Source organism: Corvus moneduloides, chromosome 10 (genome assembly GCF_009650955.1).
Source record: "Corvus moneduloides isolate bCorMon1 chromosome 10, bCorMon1.pri, whole genome shotgun sequence".
Classification (NCBI taxonomy): domain Eukaryota; kingdom Metazoa; phylum Chordata; class Aves; order Passeriformes; family Corvidae; genus Corvus; species Corvus moneduloides.
Genome location: NC_045485.1, coordinates 22,388,100 through 22,405,163, shown reverse-complemented (window position 1 = coordinate 22,405,163; position 17,064 = coordinate 22,388,100). Strand labels below are relative to the sequence as shown.

Sequence of the window (17,064 nt, the reverse complement as noted above, 5' to 3'; positions counted from 1 at the left end):
AAAGAAAAGATTCTCATGAACACCCTGGAGTGTTTAAGCTGATGGGACTCTGGCAGGGATGGTAATTGCAGTGGGAGTGATAGGCACTGTTCTCTTCTGACCCCTCACTGTGGTTTCTGTAAAAGACAGGACATGCTGTATGAGATTTTTCTCCCACAAATTTATTTTTTAGCATTTATGAAGCTATCTAGTCATCTTTTTGAACTATTGTGAATGTCAGTCCACTGCTAGGCTGTCATTCAAAAATAAAGATCACAAAAAAATCAATTATTAAACCTATCAGGGTGCAAATCTGCAGGCAGATGAATGGTGCAGGTGCACCTGATTGTTCATGTTCTCTGGACCTCTTTATCCAAAGTCTCGAGGTTGCACTTTGAGCTGGGCTGCAGCAAGCTCATGGAAACTGTGCTGCTGACTCCAGTCAGTTAGTGATTACAGTCTCACGTAGGAAACCTTTTTCTTTTAGTGCTGATGTCTTGAGTGGGCTTCTAACATTCCTGATTCTCAGCAGGGTATTAGATCAGAAGGTTGACTTCTACTCCCATAAACAACTCAGTGTATACATTTTTTTTTTTTTAAATTTGAGGTCTCCATATCTCATTTCATAGGAAACTAATGGAATGTAATCCATTACCACCTATAGTTGGGGTTTTTTTTGCCAGTTTCCTGTTTAAATTATCTTTTCTGTTTTAATTTTCACATTAGCCTTCTCTTTGATGTAATAACTGAGTCTTGTTCAGAATAAAAGGAAAAAAACCTTCACTGAAGAATATGTTTCAGAGATTTAAAAAGAAGTAATTTGTAAAATTGCATTATTTAATAAAACTCTGGATGATTTCTGGTACGGGTTTTGGCTCTTTAACATAGTGCTGTTCATAAAGATAGCTGTCAAAGAGGTGACAATGCCTGGAAGATTTTATAGTATGAAGGGTCAAAACTCTGGCCTGTCCTTACAGAAGGACAGATCTGTTCTAGCTGCAATACTGATCATACTGGAGTCCAATAACTCATCTCCTTGAATGCAATTCATTTTCATTAATGACCTGCAATCAGCCTGAACATAACTCCTTAGTGCCTGATTAGTAGAACATTTAAACTTAACAGAACATGGCATTAAGCATCTTCTGCAGAGGGGCACAGGTGGCCCATAGATTTTTGGATGAGGATGACTGTGAAAATTTCAAAGCAGACAAGGGGATGTTCTTGGTGAGCATCATCACCTGTGCTTGTGCAAAATGTGATCAGTCCGGGAGGGCGGCACAGGAGAGGATCAAAACTGTTCATACCCCAGGTAATGAGGAAGTAATTTGTTTAATTTAAATGTAGTAACCATTGCAAGTCATCAGAGGGTGACATCAGGGTGCCAAAAGCCACCGGTGGTTGGTTGGGTTATTTTCTAATTCTAATTTTCTGTTATAAAATAACTTGATATCAGACTTTATGTCAGTGTGCTTATGCTCCTTGGTTTGTGGGTGTGACATGTGAATATAGCAACCCCCTGCAAGGGCTTTGGTGGGGGGGAGGGGTTGGACTGGATGATGTCCAGAGGTCCTGTCCGACCTTAATGAATCTACCATTCATACCTGTAAAAAAAACCTTCATACAGGGAGGCACAAGTGGTTTTGGTGTTTTTTGTTTTGTTTATTTGTTTGGTTTTGGGTTTGTTTGTTTGTGGTTTGTTTGGTTTTGCTTTTGTTTAATAATTAGGTGAAGGAAATTATGTTTTCTTTCTCTAGAAGTCCTCGTGTAACAACCCTTGTGGTTAAATAAAGTGTAATTGGACTATGGATCCATAGGTAGCAGTAATCATTGTAACTATTAGCCTGAGGAAGATGCATTTAGCCTTATGAGTGTGTTATTAATAGTGCAACATTATTTTGGGTTGTTGGGAAAATCAGTATTGAAATACAGTTGCCCTGAACATTAATATCATTAGAACAAAGTAATGCTTTCTGGTTGGTAGTGGAAGATGATCTATGACAAAGGAAAACTCACGGCTTGCAGAGAAGAGAGTGCTGTAGGGTACAGTGTGCCTCTGCTGAAAGGCTGGGCAGTGGGAATGAAAAAATAACCTGGGAATAATTGACTGCTGTATCCAAGGATACAGGAGTAGGGAAAGAGACAATGAAAAAGACATTTTGCAATGACATTCTGACACTGATTTTCATAAATCTCCAGTTGTAGGTTAATGAAACGTTTTATTTTGCACTGTGGGAGTGGTGCTCTGTGTGCTCTGGCAGCCCATTGGATGTTTATTGTGGTTGGTGGTAAGGGAATGCTGAGAGCTCAGGATTTAGCAAGGGAAGTGTTGGGTACCACACAAGGGACAGTGTTGATTCTGGTGCTGCTTTAGAGTTTTAGAGTAGCATCAATTTACTGTCTCACTGGGCTGAATCTTCCTGGTGTTAGACTAATGCAAATTGTAACTGCTTGATGGATAGATGGAACCAGAAATATCTCCCAAGTCTCCATTCTGCCACTTGAAAACTTAAGGTGTAAAAATTTATGGCTGACTCACCCAACTTGTGCCATCGTGGGGCATTCAATTATGGATCTATGAGGCTGGTTTGATATTTTTCATTTTCTAAACTTCGATGCAGTTACTCATTCCAGGACAGATTCAAAGTGTAGTGTTCTGGAAATCGTGTGTCCCTTCTCTCTTAAACTGTTGAACTGCTGCTAAGAAGCCTCAAGGGGAATAAAAAAATAACTGAGCTGAATCAGATCACCCAGGCTGTGTTACCTGCTGCCACCTGCTCACAGGATGATGAGAACTTTGGGTAATGCCTGCTGATTTAATGGTGATGATTTTCTGTGTGGTCATCAAAACAACTACTAAGTCTTGTGTTCCAGTACTTCCACATTTTCTGTGTGTATTAAAGTTACTTGAATTCAACAACACATTATTCTAGCCTGGAAGTAGTTCAGTGGTTGCTTGGCCTTACTCTGCTTCTTGCCTGGGCTTGTGCAATCCAGATGTGCTTGGTTGGGCAGTGGGGGACAGGACCAGCACTGAAAGGAAATGGAGCCATTGGGGTCAGCAGGACTGAGTGCTGACTGGTGCTTTCTAGTCTAAGTAGGTTAAAACTCTTGGTAGGTTGAATATTATGTCTTTCTTGAACCCCACATGTTATTTCTGAGGGTTTAAGATTCTTTTTATGTAATAGGGTGTAAAACACCTTCCTTTTCTTCCTGCTGGTGCTGCTCAAACGGTAACTTGTTGCTAGGATAGATAATGACTATCCTTGGTGCTCTTTTTACTCAGGGAAGGAAACAGCTGACACACTGCCAGGTTTGCTTTGGCCACCCAGGAAAACCAAGCAAAGTCTTGAGGGAGAAAACCAATTGGTCACTGGCAGGAGGCACTGTCTGAGGACTTCCCCAAGTTTAAACCAAAGCCACTGCTGCTGTGTTGAGAAGACCTGCTCCAGGGCAGAGGGTGCAGAGATGGTGTCAGAGCACTTGCTCAGCATCTGGCAGGCAGATGTGTGATCCAGGTGGGAAAAGCTATAACTGCTCTTTGACGTGGCAACAGGAGTTACTTCCCCACTTGCTACATAGAACTGAGTCTTAGTTTGTATTTTAATTGATGCAGTATCCTCTGAAATATTTAGAAAGTGCACTGCATGGTGATGCTGGTCAATCTGCAGGTGTGATGTTCACAGAGGTTTGCCTGAAGCCTCCTTTATTCAGTGTCCCATCTGTATGTATCTCTCAGTATTTTGCAGAGAGGGCTTGCAGTTAGAAAGCCTGCTCTAGGCTGGGAATTCCCTAACCTTGGACCTAGTTGCCACTCCTGGGGATAGGACTTCTGTTCTACAGTGGCAGGGATAGCAGCTCAGGGCTCTGTGCTACATCTGGCAAGTTTTTTGGGAGGAGTGCAAGTCCTCAGCACAGCTTCCTGCCTACACACAGGGTGGTGCATGGGGCTGCCGGGTTGTGCTTGGCCATGGACAGGTCCTGGAGAGTCATTCCAGACTCCCATTTTTCTCACATACTGCTAAATAATGGTTTGTGTGTCACCAGATGCGTGAGGAACCTCACAGGGGTTGGTGGTGAGGGTTGTGAGCTTTCTAGGTACTCTAATGCAGGCATATTATTTTCTAGCTAAAACTTGGTTATTTTTTCCTTAAATGTCTCTGGTATTAAGTAATACTGGCGTAAGGTGGTGTAGATAAAGTCTCTCTAAATCTGTCTCTAATCTTGTCTAAAACCATATGCTTGGCAACTTAAGAGCCATAAGTAGAGGATGCAAATGTGAAACATCAGGGATGTTTATGTGGAGCGCTAAGGCATGATTCATACTGAAATAATTTTATGTTGTGTATTTCTAGCTAAATATTAGCAGAATTCATATGACTACCAGAACTTGATAATGTGTGAAAACTGTGACAAAACCACTTGAGATGCACTTAGGTTATATTTCAGGAAAAAAGTTAGAGAAGACTCATACATCACTGTAAGAAATAAAATGCATAATGCTTCAGTAAATGTATTTTAAGTATGCAAAAAGAATAAGAAAAAGCAAATAAACCTATTAGAAGTAGTTGAAAAAATGTTTTGTAGGTGTTCGTTGTGTGAATGTTCTTTGTTTAAAATCATCTACGTTCATTTCCTCATATTGTCCCTTCATTTTTGCCCTTTCAGAAGCTTTCTTCTAGAACGGTCTAGAAAGTTTTCATGCAAGGCATTTCTCTTTCCTTGAAAGCCAAGCACTTGCCATTCTTTCCCTTAAGGAGTTTTTTGTTCAGTTGTAATATAACTTACAGCAGCGTTGGAGCACTGTTAATGGCAGGGAAAACAAGCACAAGGCAGGTACTGGGGAAGCCATCTATGGCAGGCAGGTCTCCATTCCTGCAAAATTAACGGGTTTCGCTTCAGTCATGGCTTAATTAATATGCAGATTATTTATACTGCTACCAGAGGAAATGGGCGTTGTGCAGACAGTCACCAGTTACTCCGTTTTTTCCCTTTTTAAATCCAGTTTCATGTCCCTCCTCGATCCATGCTACCTTGTATTATTCTAAAAAATATACTACATATATAATACATGTATGTATAAATAAATGTAAATACATGTTAGTTAACAGAAGCCAAATTGTGTGCTTACCTTGCTTGGAGAGTGGTGCTTTGGGGTGCTTTATAGTGGGTGTACAAAGCAAGGCTGGCACTGCTTCCCTTGGTGTGAGGATTTGGCTGCACTGGCGCTGTGCTTTATGTCACTTGAAAGTGATATGGACTAATTATTTCTATGGATTGTTTTCCACATGGTAAAATAATGTCAGTACCGTTCCCAAATAGCAACAAATTTGGTAATTTAAAAAAAAAAGGAGGGAGAGCGACATATTGGGAGAGAGGGAAAGTCAAGTAGGGCAATATATGGTGTGTCAACTATGTAATTAGAGGAATGGAAAGACAAAAAATATTTGAAATAAATTTATTTCTATTTATCTGATATCTGAAAATCAGAAACTGATGAAAAGCTTCTCTTACTTTGTAAAAGGAAGAGTGAGTTGCATCAGCTGTCTCTATCTCCTGTGTTATTTTTCCCAGGTTGTCATTCCTACTAATATTTCCTGTCAATGCTTTCCCAGCTCTCTTAAATCTTGTTTTTTGCAGGCTTGCTTGAAGCCGAGAGGTAGATTAAGGTCCTTGTCCCAGAGGTTTACTTCTGGCTGCTTCTGCTGGAGGGTAGAGGTTAGAGATGGAGCCTGCTTTGTGTATTTGTAGTTTTTCTTTGAGATGGTTAGTGCTTGAGTTCACTGAAAGTATGAATCCCAAACTTCCTTTAAAATAAAGCCGAGGTAAGTGGAGGTTGCTGACTTAAGGCTGTTTTTGTTCTATAGCTGGTGGAAACCTGAAAGACTTGATGTTTCTTACATGAATGTCCACTTTCTTTTACATGTAAGCTTTCTAGACAAGCAGCAGATTATGAAAACATACATTTTAAAAAGTGGTGAAATGGTTTCAAGTGGCTCCTAAAGTGTTTCTTTTTTAGAGATGAACTATCTTTATATGTTTATCAAGTCTTTCGCAAGTGGAGAGGGATGCTTGATTCTTTGGGCTTTTTCTCTGCAAAAGAGCTAAGCAAGCTTTTATTCAAATGAAAAGATTGCTATTGAAATCGATTTAAAGATAAAATGCAGAAGTATCTGACATGCTAGCTAAATTTTTTAGGACTGTGTGCCACTCTTAAAAGTGCTACAGAGATACACACATAAATAGGAGAAGAAAGTGGTAAAGGAATGGGGAATATAAACCTTCAGGCTTTCTTATTAGCTAAAGTTGAAAAATAGAAGTCCCAGTTTTTGTCCTTTTTCTTCAGATTTTTATTTTCCTCCCTAAAACCAGAATTTCTACACAAGAATCCATACTCAGCAGCTGAAAGACAGCAGGCTGGGGAGCTAGCACTCTCAAAGCAAACAAATCCTTTCCTATCACACACTCTTGTGATGTCTTAAAAATAAAGAAAAAATCTCATTTTTTGAGCCTTCATGTGATAATCTACAGTGTAGTAAATGTAAAGGTTTACCTGGTTTGTGGTTTGGTTTTTTTTTTTTTTTTTTTTTTTTTCCTTCTGAGTGCCCAGTACTTCCCAGTTTATGAATTCAGCACGAGTTTTTCAAAGCAGTGTAAGTAGAAACAGAACTTTAAGAGGCTTTACAAGTGCACCCAGTATTTGCTTTACAGATGGACAAAGAAGAATTTGCTACATTGACGAATGCATCTCGGATTTCCTGAGTTAGCTGTAAAGATGTGTATAGCGTGACTCGGACTAAAGATGTTCTAGCAAGTTGGACTGACTGGTGTGAATGTTTTGTGTGATGGCTCCACTAAGTTCAGCATCTTTGCATTATTTATAGCCATCTGCTTGATGTGTTGAAGGCTCTGGCTCAATTAGATTACCTTTTAGCAGGAACAGCTCTCAGGAACAGTGCAAACAGGCATGTGTCTGGCTGCTGCAGAATAAATAAGAGAGTAGATAAAGTCAGCAGTGTCTTCCTGCAGGGCTCTTTTACTGCTTTACTTATGGAATAAAAAGGACACAAAATGAAAATATTTCAGGACAAAATATGTGATGACCTTTGCCCCTGCAGTGTGAAAAGTGGGTGTTAAGGAATGGAATTATCCATGTATTTACGATGGATTACAAAAAATGCCCAAAACCAATCCACATACCAATGAGTTATAAATGCCTCTCAGATGCTGAATTTCCAAAAATCTACATTTTCGTTTTGTAGGATGGAGTTATTTATAAACTTAATTGGAGTGAGATGTGGAAGTGACATTTTAAACAAGGTATTTAGAAAGACCAGCCAAGAGTGATGGAAACCACAACATACTGTGGTGCTGTGGCCACAGGCAAGTCCTTCAGTCCTATTTCAATCTGTTTCTAACAGGAGCACTGGGACAACAGCATTCCTCTTCTGCATGATCTGGTTTGGAGAAGAAATTTGCTCTCAAATGAGTCACTTCACTGTGGGAATATGGGACAAGTGAAGTAAATTGCATTGACTCCCTCTTTTCCTTTCTCCACCAACAATTAAGAACATCTCTGATGCTTGTAGAGAACTGTAAGCTGTACTCAAGAGAGTGCAGCCCCAGAATTTCCCTGTGTGCCAAGTAATCAGAGTGAGATTGAGAGGCAAAATAGTCTTTGACCTTTTTCTGCTTTTCATAGCAGGGGTGAAAGTGAAAAGATGAGCAAGATCTTCTGGAGGTCAGCAGTGGAGTTAAGATCAAGGAGTGCTCAAGCATTCATTTCATCTGTGCTGAATAAACCCTATCAGTAATGCAAAATAAGAATGTTAATTAAGAAATGTGAATGGGTGGTGACAGTGCTGGTATGGAAGAGAAATGCTGAGGGAGTAGGCTTGTAAGCTTTTTATTGTGTTCCCACCAAAAACCTGCACCTGGGTGTAGGAATGTCTGTGTCAGTCATTCCTGAGAGCCAGCACCTCAAGGGTGATGTGAAAACATTGAGTTCCACAGTCAGTCAGGAACATGTCTCTGGGAAAACTGTGGAAACTTAGGTTTGTAAGTTGCACTATACTGACCTTATGCACAGTATAGTCCTAATTTTTTAATTTTTTTTTTATCTCTTGAATTTAACTTTTATTAACTGCTCAAGAAATTGTATGCTAAGAGTCAGCATTTTTAACGTTGGCACAATGGAGCAGTTTCAGTAGTTTGGAGCTTTTTTGCATATTGATTAGTGTTTGTTTATGGGGGAAAATACTAGAAGGATGTGGAAGGAGGTGAAGAGAAGCTGTCCACCCTAAGGACCATGGCTAACTGGAGCACACACATCAGTTACACTCTTAGTTGTAATTGTGTAATTTGGGTTTTAGCATCTGCCTCTTTCTTAATTGGACAGATTGCAACCAATACAAATTATTATGACAATGACAGTAATTACAGATTGATAAATTAGAGGAACAAAGATGCTGCAAATAATTTGTTCTCTCCCGTAAATCATCTCGGTCTGCAGTTGTATGGAAACGCTGCCATTTCTTCATCCTCTGGAAGTTGTTTTTCACTTTCAAGCTGCTTCTCAGTATTCTGAAATCAGCCTGTTATTATCTTAGCATGACATTTGGCCTGCAGTTCCCAACTAGGGATGGAAAAGGCTATCATTGGGCCTCTCTGCACAAAATAGCTGGGCAGAACATTTCTGTACACAGGGACTGTTATTCTCACCTTTTGAAGAGCAATTTCTTTGATGACTTGGAGAATATTTGACCTTCAAAGTAAAAGCTGCAGGCAGTACAATTTGCCTTTGTAGTAGTTGTGTAGAGAGGGTTGGATTTTGTGTGTATGTCTTCCTTGTTAGTTTTGAGAATAATCTCTTCACTTTTGTGTAAATTGCAGTGATCTTTGTTGAACTGGTTAGTCCCATTCAGACTTAGAACTGAGTTACCAATAGTGGAGAACAGGTAATATTTAAGAAAACATCCTTTCTTGAAAAGCTCATGGAAATCTTAAAAACCTCTTCAGCTATAGATGAGAAAATTAGGTTTCCTGTATTTTCTGTGTAAGGTGTACAGTGATTTTCTTTTTCCCCGGCAGAAAACCCTCTCTTGTTGTGCCTTCAAGCTAAAGGAAAAGAGGATGTGATGTGTGGATGGAAAACCTGTCTCCAAAGTACCTGTACCCCGAACAACTGCAGGTCTTGCACACTTGCCAACTAGCAAAAACATGTAACCTTTCCTTAATTTGAGGATGACATGGGATGCTGCTCAGTAGAGAGGTCAGAGCAGATCCTCAGCTCTTTTAGAACTCTTCATATTTATTTTATCTCCTATCAGAGGCACTTCAAGAATTACTTCAAGGGAATATATATATATTTAAATAACACAACATTATTCTTAAATTTAATCTGGAACTTGTGCTTCTAACTTCTTGATGAAATTTCAAAAAAATTTGCACTGATTTTTAAAACCTTGGATGTGTTCTGGAATACTGTAGCACAAGTAAACATTGCCAGCAATTGAAGATCCCACAGTTAGCAAAGAAAGAATTGTTTTCCTATTGAGAAGATTTTTGCACTAACATTTAATGATTTTGCTGAAAGAATAAATGTTTAAACTTTGCTCTGTCCACTGTTCTGCCAACTGTGGAGATTATCGATGTGTTCTCTACTTCTGTCCAGAAAATCCAATACATGGGACTGACCAAATTCAAGTGTTGCAGGTGCACACCAAGGGGCAGGATCTGATTACATATTGAAGTAATAGCTGGTTTCTTACTTGGGACCATAGTATTTTCTAAAAAGAGCTATTTCTATTGAGGCATGAGAGTGTTGATTAAAAAAAGTTAAGGCAGAAGGTCCATGCTAAATAGTGATTGGTTATTGTGAAATACTTGTCTGTATTAATACCTGCTGTGTTGCAGTAGGTATTAATATCTTAAATTTAATACTAAGGTTTAAATTTCAAATTTAATCAAAATATTATGGTTTATCTTGGGATTGCCTTTTCTGTCTGAATACTGTGTACTAACAAATAATAAAGTTTGGTTAGTGATTTTTTTTTTTTCCAAAATCAGTGACGTTTTGTCTAGATTTGTATCAGAATAAGTAAAAAGATTTTCCCCTCCATTGCAGTAGATTGGTCTCTTTCATTCATCGTAATGTAATTTTTCCACCTTTCCCTTTATGTTTTACCAGTTGGCTGTATTTGTAGGAGACTTGGGCAAGAGGCTCAAAGCTGCATTTTATTGGAGCATGTGTCTGGCTTCTTGTGACACTGGGATACATCTGTGGACAAGGCTGAATTAGTTATGTGTATTATTTGTATTGGTTTATGGAGCATTGCTGCACTCTGTGGACAAACAGTGCATAATCTGGTGTGTGTTAATGCGCTGTGGGTTTTGATGTGCTTTTCTAATACTTAATGCAGAAAACGCTTCAGCTTTGCTCTTTGTTCTGGGAATAAATGGGTCAAACTAATCAAAAGGTTAGAAGAGCTGACCTTTGTAGCAGCTGGGCAACAAATTCCTGAAAAGCATTGCTGGTTTTACCCAGTCCCTCCTGAATCGTTTTCATGAATTATTTTTATTTCCAGTAGATTATGTATAACCAGAGGACCACAAGCACTTGTTAAAAGAGTGCTGGGATCATTCCCCTCTGCTCACATATGGACTTGATGAGAGCCCAATATTCCAAAGTACTGTATGTGCTCCTCTCTTTGGATGGGGGAGGATGCTTGTTAACTTCTATAAGATTAGGGACTGTAAGAGCAGGTAACCACACACAGTTGTTTACTGCTAAATAAAAACACATGTAAATTCTTCCCTGGTACAGAAAAATCCATATTCATGTGGCCTTGTCTTTGAAAATGACGCTTTGCAGAAGATTAGGAAGGGATTGTGCAGGGGGGGGGGGTCTCCATGCTATAAACTCATCTTAAAAATCTGAGAAATAGTGTCTTTCACAGGCACTAAGTTAGCAGGTGAATTTGTGACTGCCAGAGTGGAGGAGAAGGAAGATGAACTTCTGAGAAAAGAAAACTGTTTATTTATTTAGGACTATTTGAGTTGTTTCCAGGATCATAGAATCTTCTGAGTTGGAAGGGACCCTCAGTGACCACAGAGTCCAGCTCCTGGCCCTGCACAGGACACCCCATGTGCCTGAGAGCATTGGCCCAAATGCTTCTTGAGCTCTGTCAGGTGTGGTGCTGTGACCACTTCCCTGGGGAGCCTGTTCCAGTGCCAGTCACCCTCTGGGGGAAGAACCTTTTCCTAATATCCAGCCTAAACCTTCCCTGGCTCAGCTCCAGGCCATTCCTGTGTGTCCTGTCACTGATGCCCAGAGAGCAGAGATCAGTGTCTGCCCCTCTGCTTCCCCTTGTGAGGAAGCTGCAGACTGTGTTTAGTTGGAGAGGACACAGTTCACAAGTAAGACAATACTAAAATTTCTTGGAGATTACTTGCTTAGAATAATTCTTGAAGCTTTTGTTCTGCGGTGTCTTTTTTTTTGGGCAAGACATCATTTAATTTGTAAAACACTAGGATGGTATTTATAGAGTAAAGTCTCTTAACCTGAAGTCTGGTGATGTATTGGTATTTAAAGCAGTGATAATGCTGTTAGTGAGGAGCTTTAATTGCATGATTATAGACCAACAAAATTAGACACAGCAACATGCAGTCATGATAACCCAGTGATATGCTAAATTTATAGATAAGAGTTCCTCTCTCTGCATTCCTATACTGTCAATATACAAAAATGTTCCTAAAAGCATGTACTTCAGGGAATTTGGTGCTTGCTCCTGCACAGCACTTTGCCAGCCAGTTTGGTGACGGGCTGTATGGATTTTAGCACATTTATAAGGTTCAATGTCTCAAAGATGGTTATTCACCGGATGCCTTTGGAAAAATCCCTCTCCATGTGCAAGTTTCTTACCTTCAAAAGGTTAATCTTGGAGGATACTGTGTGAAATCCATCAGGAGTCCAAGGTGCACAAGGGTTATTTTATGGGATCCCAGCGGTACCTGTGGAGTTGGCTTCACTCATGAGCTGCACTGGGAACCCCCCCCCAGCCATCTGTTTTGCAACCCATTTTGAAAAAACACCAGAGCAAAGCACTCAGATTGCCTGTTAACAGAAGACTGAAGTTTATGATGACAGGTCAGCTTGTAAACATGGATTTACTGTTCTCTTTTATTGTGTGTCTATGCTAATCCATAGTTACATGTTATAAACTGAGACCTCCTATGAAATTCTACATGCAAATCAGACATTATTCTGTATTACTGTGATAGGGGTTTTTTTGGGATGTGATCTTTGGGGTGCATGAGTTACCAGGAGGTGTATGTGACAGGAATAGTACTGATTGTAACTATCCCTTTTCTTCAGTGAAGTGTTGCACAGTCTGTGGCACTGCCTGCTCTAGAGCAACATCCTAGTTTCGTGCAAGGACGAGGCAAAATGTGTCTCATTACTGAGAGCGTGCTCAGCAGCACAGTTGGGAATGATTAAATGCTGCTCAGAGCAACATCTTTGCTCATGACACAGCGATTCAGCACTTCATGTTTCTGAGCAAGGAACAGGACTGCAGCCATCCTCTAATTGCTGTCAGCCTCGTGTACAACCAGTGTTTTCTGCTTGGGTCCTGTGCTTTGTCCATCCTCTGCACGCTCATTCTCGTAGTTAAACCATGGCAAGTTAGCTTGCAGAGGTGTTACACCCTGGAGATAACAGTTGAATAGCATCATTCATTAAAACAAAACAAAACAACCTATATGGTCTCTGCTGCTTTTCATTTTGAAATAGGAGAATGATCTTGGCACAGGGCATTTCCTGGGGATTAATGACTGGCTGGGGTTAATGGCCCTTGGCTGCGCTGTGGGCCATCAACTCCTCCCTGCTGGTCATTAATCTGCAGGAAATGCCCTGTGCCAAGATCATTATTGTTGTATTTGGGTTCTTTGAGAGCTGAATTCGGGAACCCACACTGCTCTAATGTGTGAGAGCCTGCTGGGTGTTCTTACATTTAGGCCCTACACATTATAATTTTTTTTTTCCTGAGCTTATCTGAAGTTTCCAAACGTTTCTCCTAATGGAAAGTGTCTGTAACGCTTGAGGTCCTTTAGAAATACTTCACTGAGCAGCAAGCAAGGTAATGCTAAACTTCGTGGTGAAAGTAAAAGTTCTATGTAGCAAACATTTTTTTAAAAGAGTGTGTACTTGGGGGCAGTCTGTGCCTTTTGGTCTGGCCTAGAGCAGCAGGCAGAGCACTGGACCTGGCATGGGAACCGGACAGGCAGAGTGTCTGGGCTGTCTGCTCTAGGGTGGGATTGCACAAGGTGGAAAACCCTTCTTGAAGCAAAGAGGGTTCCCATTTTTAAGAGATTTTTGCTCTATTGGGAAATTAAGAGGAAGAAGTGAAACTGATTTTCTCCGCTACCACCTGCTAACAGTGTGCACAAAGTGGAGTTCTGTTCATTCTCCCCAGATGATTTCAAGTTCAGAATGCACAAGTTTTTTTTATAGATTTTATGTAGTAACTTTATCATGTCTTCTTGTACTCTGTACTGAAATTGGTTTAGGGTTGAATACAAAATTCCAGAATGTAAAAAAAATTCCTTCAAGTAGGTCAGTTTGGTGTTGTGGCCTGGAAGAGGCAATTCATGAGTATTGACATATTTCTTTATATAAGAAAATCAACCAAACCATACAAAAACACCACCCACATGCCAGCTACCACATGTCTATTGATTAAACTATTAGAGCATATTAGACCATATTAGAAGTAAGGTTATGAAGAAGTGAAGCTCATATAGCAAGCAGTAAATGCAGTTTTGAGGGATTCAGCTGGGGAATAAAGTTGGTACTGTGCATTCATCTGACATTCTTAGATGACTTTTTATGTCAGTGAATTAATGAATTTACTGAAAAGTCTAAAAAATCAGTGTTGTGCCCTGCTTTTTTTTTTTTCCTTCTTCTTACATGTTTTTTTTTTTCCTTGCTCCTTCCTTTCCCTCTGTGACTCAGACAGGTCTGTGAAGTGTCCTGCTCTTTCCTTCAGAGGCTTTGCAAATCGGCAGCCTGTTGCTGTCCTCCTCCCAGTCCTCAGATGTACCACGCTGTGAAGCTGCCTTGGGTCAACAGGAAACCTTCAAAATGTGCATTTCAGATCTTGAAAATGCCACAGTGTGCATGAGATTTGAAGACAGCTGCAAGCTTAGCAGAAACTGTCACATCTCTATAGACCTTTGTGAGGGATTTAGTAGCATTTCATCAAGGAGAGGGAGAGATGTTTCATCAGGAGAAAAGGTCCTGGTTCAGAGCGACATCAAGACTTTTAGAGATCTTCAGATTAAGTGTGAGATTTGGATTTTTTGGGATGAAAGTATATTCATAGTCCAGTCCTCATGTCTACAAATCAAGGATTATTTCTGCTGTTGTGGAAGAAATGCTCTGAAGTCATTTTCTGTCGTAGTGATTACAAACTGTCAGTCTGAAAGTTTTACCTAAAAAAATATGATATGACAAGAAATAAAGATTGGTAATACTTTATAACTAAACAATACTATTATAGCCGTATTTTTGTTCCAGATGGAATGGTAATTTTTACTCTGACAATAAGCCTGTAACAAGGAGAAGACAGCCTGCCATTACTGGCATTCCATGTGCATTTTAGAAATAGATTTTCATGTTCTGTCACTTAGCCACTGAATATCAGACATGATGTAGGTAAGTCAGGAAGTTGATATTGTTGTCGATGCATTTGAGAGACTCTGTTAGTGAAAGCAAAGAAGAATGCAATGAATAGCAGGGGAGAAATGACAAGCCTGCCTTTGTTTGCCTAATCTAGGAAGATGCAAAGGAATGGGGAAAAAAAAAAATTGCCTGTAAAGAAACCTTGCTTAAATTCCAAAGTATCTTTGTTTTGCTGCTAGTCTGGTAAAGCCATCTTTTATTGCTTTCAGACTATAAACTTTAAGGAGAAAATATCTAGTGTATCCTGCAGCCTTTTGAGTTAGAAGGCATCCATTTACTTGAAAACCTTTGCCTGGTTTGTCACAAAGACCTTGGGTTTTTTTTTTTTTTTCCTTTGGATGAAGGGAGCAGGGTAAAAGAGCTCATAGGGAAAGGGCAATAAGTCACGAGAAATGGATTTTCCAGCTGCTTCTTTCTCTGCACCCAGCCTTGATAAGGACTGGTTAGAATGGATCCCTGGTACCAAGAAGTGGGAGATTCCCTTTTGGCTACATTGACCTCACTGAGGGATGAGCATCAATCCTGATGACTTGTATATGTGTAAATAATTTTCTAAAGTGCATACAAGGATAAACCAGGCTTTGTGTCTGTGCTGGTTTTAGCTGAGGTAATTTCCTTCACAGTGGATAGTACTGTTGTTGTTGTCAGACATACCTAATTATTTTACTTTGTTAGTGTCAGGATGTGAAATGAAAGGTGGTTTTTGTTGGTTTTGTGCTCTTAAGATCACTGGCTTTACATAAGGTTAACCAGCTAACAGTTATTTTGTAGTCAGCAACAAAAACAAGGCTGAAGGGTTCAGGATGATCTTTATCTCAGGTAGGGGTCAGTGCTATCTTTACTGTATGGTTAAAAAACCTGTCAGAAATTGAGTAAATGTTAATTAAAAAATGTTGTGGGCTGCAGACAACATTTCCATTAAAATTAAATTTAAATGGAGAATTCTGAAGCAGTTTTGCTGGAGCTAGAGCCATCAGATCAGAATGATGCTGAGTAGTTTAGATGGTCTGATGGCACATAGCAGAATGCCAGTATTTGATTGTTACATACCACACTTGTTTGACCTACTGTGGCTTTGTGTCTGTTTCCAGAAATTATCCCAGTTTTATCTTGCTGTAATGTTTTTCTAACTGCTCTAATGTTTACAGAGCAGTATTTAGAACGTGGCAAAAAACATGGAAGCAGAATGATGCCCATATTTTAGCTACTGCATGTAATACACATTCTGAAGAGGGATGATTTTGTTAGCTGCTATTTTTCATTGTAAAAATTATCGGGTGGTTGTGTACATTTCTTGGCTAAATTTTAGCTAGTATTTGTCTTTGCTTCTCATTTCCTACCTGCCAAACATTTGAATGTGTTATCCCAAGAAAGAGATGGAGCCTGTGATAGTGATTATTAATTGTGGAAAAGTAAGTAGCTGTCAGTAACACTTTAAAAACTTGTTAGCCAGATACTTGTCTATATGTATGTGTTGCTTAGTTTTGTTGGCTTCAGCAGAAATTTATCATTCTCTTTGAAATGTGGAACATCTTAGAGGAAAGACAGACTTAGCATTTGCAAACCCCAAGATACCAGGAGAACTTGGTTTGCAATCATAAAGAGAAGCAGTCATACCCAAGAGACATCACTGCTGGACTAAGAAAAATGTTTGCCAATCAGCAATATATAATGAATAATGAACAATATTTGTCATCTCCCCGAAACTGGGGCATTGCAATACAAGTTGTACAGCTGTTATTGTTTAATTGCAGCTGGATTAATAAAATGTAATTTTTACAGCCCATTTGCAATATACCCCTGGGGAATACGTTTTATTACCACTTTGGGTGTCTTTTAGTTAATAATTTGTGCCTTTTGAGCATAAGTGTTTGGCTTCAAATCCCAGATACAAGTTTATTAAAAATTGTAATAGTTCTTAGAGACTATAAAATGAAATGAAGTGCACAAAATGTGCATTTCCAGTGCTTGAGTTTAAAATCATTTTTTTACTTGACTAATTTCAGTGTTTCCGAGATTAGAAAGTATTGAATTTAAATAATTGTTAAATATTTAATTTTCTAGACATACAGCATTATTTTCAATAGATTATTTATATTTGTTAGTAATTAAAGATTCAGAATGGCACTGAGAGGATGTCATCATAATATGTGACTTTTAGAACTTGCCCAATGTTTATGGAAAGCAGTGGCAGTGCAGGGAAACAGAACTGATATTTGAAGTCAGAAACAAGAACAAGACAGTAGTTAAATGATCTGATTTACAGAATAAGGCTGACGTGGTCAAAAATAATTGACAATCCTTTTGCAGATAAACTGGGCCTTGTTGCTGGTTGAATGGGA

The 17,064-nt window shown here is 39.3% G+C and overlaps 1 protein-coding gene across 4 annotated transcripts in view; it reads left to right on the top strand.

The window, feature by feature from the left end:
• Positions 1-17,064, top strand: part of NAALADL2 (N-acetylated alpha-linked acidic dipeptidase like 2) — a 423,086-nt gene that overhangs the window by 52,223 nt on the left and 353,799 nt on the right. For 2 of the 4 annotated variants that reach the window (XM_032119480.1, XM_032119478.1), the window contains one exon: positions 7,401-7,501. The exons of the other annotated variants lie outside the window; for them this stretch is intronic. The gene's annotated coding sequence lies outside the window, so the exon portion shown is untranslated. The remainder of the gene's footprint in view (positions 1-7,400; positions 7,502-17,064) is intronic. 4 annotated transcript variants of the gene reach the window in all.